This window comes from Triticum aestivum, chromosome 3A, assembly GCF_018294505.1.
Source record: "Triticum aestivum cultivar Chinese Spring chromosome 3A, IWGSC CS RefSeq v2.1, whole genome shotgun sequence".
NCBI classification, from domain to species: Eukaryota; Viridiplantae; Streptophyta; class Magnoliopsida; order Poales; family Poaceae; genus Triticum; species Triticum aestivum.
Window position 1 is genome coordinate 183,881,762 of NC_057800.1, and position 7,381 is coordinate 183,889,142.

Consider the following 7,381-nt stretch of genomic DNA (forward strand, 5'->3'; position numbering starts at 1 on the left):
CGCCGGTTGGGAATGGGGTGGTGGGCGCATCCCTGTTGGGGGAGGGAGGTGGGGGAGGTGGGGGATCGGTGGTGGATCTGGGGTTAGGAGGGAGTGAAGCGGGGGTGGGGTGGGCTTTTTTATTTTTTGCTGTCACCGCCCGGGTTCGGCAGTTCGGGAACATCCCGTCGGGCCCTATATAGCGTGCCGCGTGATCCAAATAGTTATTTTGATCCTAGGATTAGAATAGTGCTGTCCTATATATATATATATATACACACACACACACATATATATATATATATATATATATATACACACACACACACATATATATGTTGCTGTTCTAAGAATGATCATGATACCCTCAAGTTCGTATTTTATTTTTATCGACACCTCTATCTCCAAACATGTGGAAATAATTTTCGATTTCGGCTTTCGCTTGAGGACAAGTGAGGTCTAAGCTTGGAGGAGTTGATACGTCCATTTTGCATCATGCTTTTATATCGATATTTATTGCTTTATGGGCTGTTATTACACATTATGTCACAATACTTATGCATATTCTGTCTTATTTCACAAGGTTTACATCAAGAGGGGGAATGCCGGCAGCTGGAATTCAGGGCTGGAAAAGGAGAAAATACTAGAGACCTATTCTGCACATCTCCAAAAGTCCTGAAACTTCATGGGGGCACGTTTCAGAATATAAAAAAAAATATTGGGTGAAAGATGTACCAGAGGGGGGCCACCCACCATCCACGAGGGTGGGGGCGCGCCCTACCCCCTGGGCGCGCCCCCTGCCTCGTGGGCCCCTGGTGGCCCTCTGATGCCCATCTTTGGCTATATGGAGTCTTTCGTCGAGAAAAAAATCATAAGAAAGCTTTCGGGAAGAAACTCTGCCGCCACGAGGCGGAACCTTGGCGGAACAAATCTAGGGCTCCGACAGAGCTGTTCTGCCGGGGAAACTTCCCTGTGAGAGGGGGAAATCATCACCATCGTCATCACCAACGATCCTCTCATCGGGAGGGGGTCAATCTCCATCAACATCTTCACCAGCACCATCTCATCTCAAACCCTAGTTCATCTCTTGTATCCAATCTTTGTATCCAAACCTCAGATTGGTACCTGTGGGTTGCTAGTAGTGTTGATTACTCTTTGTAGTTGATGCTAGTTGGTTTACTTGGTGGAAGATCATATGTTCAGATCCATTATGCATATTAATACCCCTCTGATTATGAATATGAATATGCTTTGTGAGTAGTTACGTTTGTTCCCGAGGACATGGGAGAAGTCTTGCTATAAGTAGTCATGTGAATTTGGTATTCGTTCAATATTTTGATGAGATGTATGTTGTCATCCCTCTAGTGGTGTCATGTGAACGTCGACTACATGACACTTTACCATTGTTTGGGCCTAGAGGGAGGCATTGGGAAGTAATAAGTAGATGACGGGTTGCTAGAGTGACAGAAGCTTAAACCCTAGTTTATGTGTTGCTTCATAAGGGGCTGGTTTGGATCCATATGTTTCATGCTATGGTTAGGTTTACCTTAATACTTCTGTTGTAGTTGCGGATGCTTGCAATGGGGGTTAATCATAAGTGGGATGCTTTTCCAAGTAAGGATAGTACCCAAGCACCAGTCCACCCACATATCAAATTATCAAAGTACCGAACGTGAATCATATGAACGTGATGAAAACTAGCTTGACGATAATTCCCACGTGTCCTTGGGAGCGCTTTCCTTCATATAAGAGTTTGTCCAGGCTTGTCCTTTGGTACAAAAAGTATTGGGCCATCTTGCTGCACCTTATTTACTTTTATTACTTGCTACTCATTACAAATTACCTTATCACAAAACTATCTGTTACCGATGATTTCAGTGCTTCTAGAGAATACCTTACTGAAAACTGCTTATCATTTCCTTCTGCTCCTCATTGGGTTCGACACTCTTACTTATCAAAAAGGCTACGATAGATGCCCTACACTTGTGGGTCATCATCGCCACCACTGGAGCTCCACCGTGCCCTCACCCTCTCACCATGACAGGCAGAAGAAGATTGGGGAGGAAGAGGGAGAAGTGGGTGTAAGCAAATGCACCACTCATTGCCTCCTTCTTATAGGGGGACGGGGCTGGGGGCTGGCCTCTCACAGGAAGTGGCTGCCCCGCTCCTCCAATATAGCCTCACCGTGCCTCCAATGGCTCGGGAAATCAGGGCCGACCCTCTCTCCAACCAACGCCACTTGGTTTTTTGCCATGGCACCTGTCCCTGCACTGTCCGCACCACCTACCCTACTCAATGCATGAAGTACACGTGGCGGATGTGCTCAAAGTAGGGAGCAAGTGGGATGGCAGTTTCCGCCCTGTGATCATGGGGCGTGGGAAATCCGTGGGCCACGATCTGAGTTTTTCTATAATGTTGCGCACGACGTGAGGAAAAACCAGAAACTGGCCCGGGCTCAAGTTTAATGAAGAAGCAAAGAATACCTCAAGAGGCCAGCCTCTTCCACACACTTGCCCGTGCACTTATTAGGACCTACCCCGACGTCGCTCGGCAGCATGTTCAGGGCAGGCCTGGGGGCTTCTGTTGGTGCAACAAACACTAGGCATGTTGCCCTGACTGTGCACAGACACGGGAGCAAGATTACAACACTGGATCAAATGAAAATAAAAGAAACCAAGATCTTTAGGAGACCAACATGCAGATCAAGATGACCAAGGCCAAGCCAAAGAAGTAAGAAATCACCAGGAGTAAAGCCTAACTTGCCGGGCAGGCGAGCCTGGCGAGGACCGGGTCAATCCCGGAAGAAAATCCTCAAGACGTCCTGGCAAGGCCTGCCGAGACTCGCGGAGGCAGAATCACCACACCAAACCACCTCACCACGACGCACGTCGTCAATCAGTGCGGTGTCAAGCCGCAAAGTGACTAAGTGGCAGCCATTTGCCACATGGCTGCCTCCTTCTACAGAAGATACCTACAGATGACACATGTCCTGCGACGTGTCAAGCGAGTAGGCGCGAAGCTGGCAAAACTGCCCAGCAAGGCATGCCGGGCAAGCGACGATGTGACGTCGAGCGACACATTTAATGCGCCCTGTCAGCCTGTAGAGTTAGGTACGATAGCTCTATTTGCTATCCTATTAGTGCATAATGACTGATTTGCCACTGTGGTGACCCCTTAGCCTATAAAAGGAGGCCCATGGCAACCTTAGAAAGGGTGGAAACTTGTGTTAGTGAATCCACCCCCTCATATTTCATACGCTCGTAGCCGTTTCGCCCTGAGGCAACCCTGCCGGGCAAACGCACTACGACCACCACCATTTTTCCACTATCAATCCACCAAAGCAGGATTTGGGTTTTATGCCTCATCGCGGCCCAAACCTGGGTAAAACTGCCCGTCTGATCTCTTCTGTGCTGCTCCACGCTCTTTTGCTCTTTGTGCAATGTGACACCCCCCCCCCCGCTGAACCAGCAAGGGACCCTTGGTCCCATAGGTGGCCATGGTTTCCCACGACACATAGGTAGATCTTCACGAAGTAGGCGATCTCCTTGTCCTTACAAACTTCTTGGTTCAACTCCACATCTCGTCAGAGGCGTCCAAGCGACACCTAACCAATCTAGGAGACACCAATCTCCAAAAGGTAATAGATGGTGTGTTGAAGATGAACTCCTTGATCTTGTGCTTCAAATGATAGTCTCCCCAACACTCAACTCTCTCTCTCTCTCTCTCTTAGATTTGGCTATGGTGGAAGAGTGATTTGAGTGGTAAGCAACTTGGGGAAGGCTAGAAATCAAGGTTCAAATGGTAGGAATGGAATATCTTGATCTCAACACATGAGTAGGTTGTTCTCTCTTAGAAAATGTATGGTCGAAGTGTAGGCACGTTCTGATGGCTCTCTCACAAGTGGAGAAGGGGGTGGAGGGGTATATATAGACTCCACAAAAAATCCAACCATTACACACATTTGACTCATCTCGGTGGGACCGAATGGTTAAACTCGATGGCACCGATCTGTTAAAAAATGTGAATGTTAGGAATCTCGGTGGGACTGACTAGAACAACTTGGTGGGACCAATGTGCTAGGGCTTAGGGTAAACATAATCTCTGTTGCGTCGATTTTGCATCAACTCAGTGAGACCGGAGTGAATCAATAAGCAATAGAGAATCTGTCAAGCCAACTCGGTGAGACCGATTGCCTAACTCAGTGAGATCGAAATAAATGCAACAAGTCACAGAGTGTTTGGAAGGCCATCTCGGTGAGACCGAGACCCATATCGGTGAGATCGAACTATTAGGGTTTCTGGCGGTGGCTAAGTCATATGAACCGGTGGCTCCGGGTAGGAAGAATCAGTGGGACGAGTTGGAGTTTAGTGATTTGACATATTTGGATGTAGAAAGGTGCTGAGGGTTGTGGAGTAATATCACCAAGCATTTGAGCAAGCAAGACATTAAGCAACACCTCATCCCCTTTTAATAGTATTGGCCTTCCTATGGACTCCATGTGATCTTGGATCACTAAAATAAAGATGAAGAGTCTTGAGCTTTTGCCAATATTTGTTCTTGGCATTTTGAAGGGGTTCCACATCCTCTTGTCCTTGCAGCGCCATTGTTGAACTTGCCTGGAATACACTAGATAAAACTATTAGTCCAACAAGATATATGTTTGCATTAATTACCAAAATCACCCAGGGAGTACTTGTGCGCTTTCAATGATATATCTCATGAGTTTAATTTTTCTCAGTTTCATAGAGAACCTCGTGATAAAAAATTGCCTAGTAAGGATGAAATTATTGGTCTTGCTTCTATTGCCATACCTCCTACTGATATGTTAGAACAATATTTGCTAGACCACAAAAATAATATGCATATGAATGAAAGAATTGAAATAGATAAGATCCTCTTTGACGAACCACCTATCCTAAAACATAATTTGCCTATTGAAACTCTTGGAGGTCCTCCCCCACCTAAAGTGATCATGTGTTTGAATTAAAACAATTGCCTGATACATTAAAATATGCTTATCTTGATGAAAATAAGATATATCCTGTTATTATTAGTGCTAACTATTGGTGTCAAAACCGGCAAACCTCAGGGTAGGGGTCCCAAGCTACAGATCTAGGATCAATGGGGAACAAGGTACGATGAACATAATGTTTACCAAGGTTCAGGCCCTATAGAAGAGGTAATACCCTTCGTCCTACTTCATTATATTGGTTGTATAGTATGGTTTACAGAGTAGATCTATCTCGAGATCAGCATGAGCTAAACCCTAAGGCGACGAGGTAATGAATATAGCTCTAGTCCTAAAGACTACAACCCCGGTTTATATAGACACCGGTAGGGTTAGGGCTGCTAGAGATAGATTACAATAAGGAATAAAGAGATCCTTCCTATTCTTGACTTGGAGGGCACACCACAGCTTCATAGATCTCCTATCGTTGTATGGCTTTACCAGTCCAGCCCATATCTGATGGGCCGACACGCCGAGGGTCCCTTAGTCCATAACTCCCTCGGTAGCCCCCGAACTTGCCTCCAACGCCAAGGCTTGAGTCCGGCATCTTTTCACCTAATAATATTCGTCTTGCGAGGCGAGTTCTCTGATTTGCTTCATACATGTTCGGAGCCAAGGGATGTCCGGAATCTGAAACATTAGTTTTTTTCTTAGCAAGAAAGGCAAAAACAAGAAACCGTTCGCGTGTAAACAGTGCCTTCGCCTGACAACTCTTTCTCTTTCGAAGAGTCCCGTCCGGCCATAACATCGAGCAGTTACTCTTTCTCGAAGCGCGGCTCGAGGCTGACGCCACATTTGGCACGTCTCCTCGAGGTGGATATCGTGTCCCGCCTTTCAAGGGATATGATCAATGATTTCAATTCCCCTTCCCGCACATAACATTGGTGTATCGGGAAGTGGAGGAGACAACGGTGTGGAAAGAGGAAACCCCTGGCTTGTCAACAACCTATAAAGGGGGAGCTACTATAGTCAGCATCCCACGCCTTCTTCCACCTTCCGCTCACGCAAATCCTCAGAGCTCCAGCGCCCCTTTTCCCTGCCTCCAAAGCAGATCCTACTCTGTCTCTAGCCATGGATGGATCCGGCGCCAACGAGAAGTGGGAGGCCTCCACCATCACCGATAGCGACATCGTGAAGCTGAAATAGGCCAGTTATTTGTCGGCCAACATTGCCCATTGCCCCCCCGAAGAGGGATAGATTATCCCTATACCCGAGCTGGGCGAAAGGGTCGTATTCCTCCCTCATTTCCTAAGGGGGCTTGGATTTCCCCTGCACCCCTTTATGCGGGGGTTGATGTTCTTATAGGGGCTAGATTTTCATGATCTAGCCGCCAACCCCTTCTCCACATCTCGTCCTTTATCATATTCTGTGAGGCCTTCCTTCGAGTCCAACCACACTTTGGCCTGTGGCTAAATGTGTTCAAAGTCAAGCCCAAGGTAGTTGGCGGCGAACAGGCGGACTGTGGTGGGGCCATGATTAGCAAACTGACGCGGGTCAAGTGACTGAAGGGCCACTTCGTAGACTCCGTCAGAATGTGGCAAAAGGAATGGTTTTATATCATCGAGCCACGGGGAGCCGGCTGGGCGGTGGCTCCCGCATTCAAATCTGGACCCCCTATCAGGCTGGCCTCATGGATCAACAAGAGACCAGACTCGGGATCCGCTGACGATTTGAAGGCACTGTAGAAGCACGTCGTCAGTGTAATGGAGATTGGTGCGAAGCTGGTCGACGAGATTTAGATCATGCTCCATCATCGACTCCTCCCTATCAGGAGATGGCCAAGCCAATGTGGGAGTACGACCCCGAAGATCCGGCCACTGTGCAACACCTCTTCGGCACGACACACAAGAATGTGTGGGCCCAGCTATTCATGCCATAGAAGGACAGGCCAGTCGAAGGGGAGGATATCGGCCTCGACGCTGTGAACCCTTTGAAGAAGGTGAGTGGTACTTGTCTTAACATGAGTATTAACATTCGCATCATACGATTGAATTAAAATTCTTGGAGGTCCTCCTCCACCTAAAGGTGATCTTGTGTTTGAATTAAAACAATTGCCTGATACATTGAAATATACTTATCTTGATGAAAAGAAGATATATCCTATTATTATTAGTGCTAACCTTTCAGAGCATGAACAAAAGAGATTACTAAACACTCTGAGGAAGCACCGTGCTACTATTAGATATACTCTTGATGATCTTAAGGGCATTAGTCCCACTCTATGTCAGCATAAAATTAATATGGATCCTCATGCTAAACAGTTGTCGATCATCAACGACGTTTAAATCCTAAGATGAGCAAGTGGTTAGAACTGAAATATTAAAGCTTCTAGAAGCAGGTATAATCTATCCCATATCTGATAGTAGATGGGTAAGTCCCGTTCATTGTGTCCCT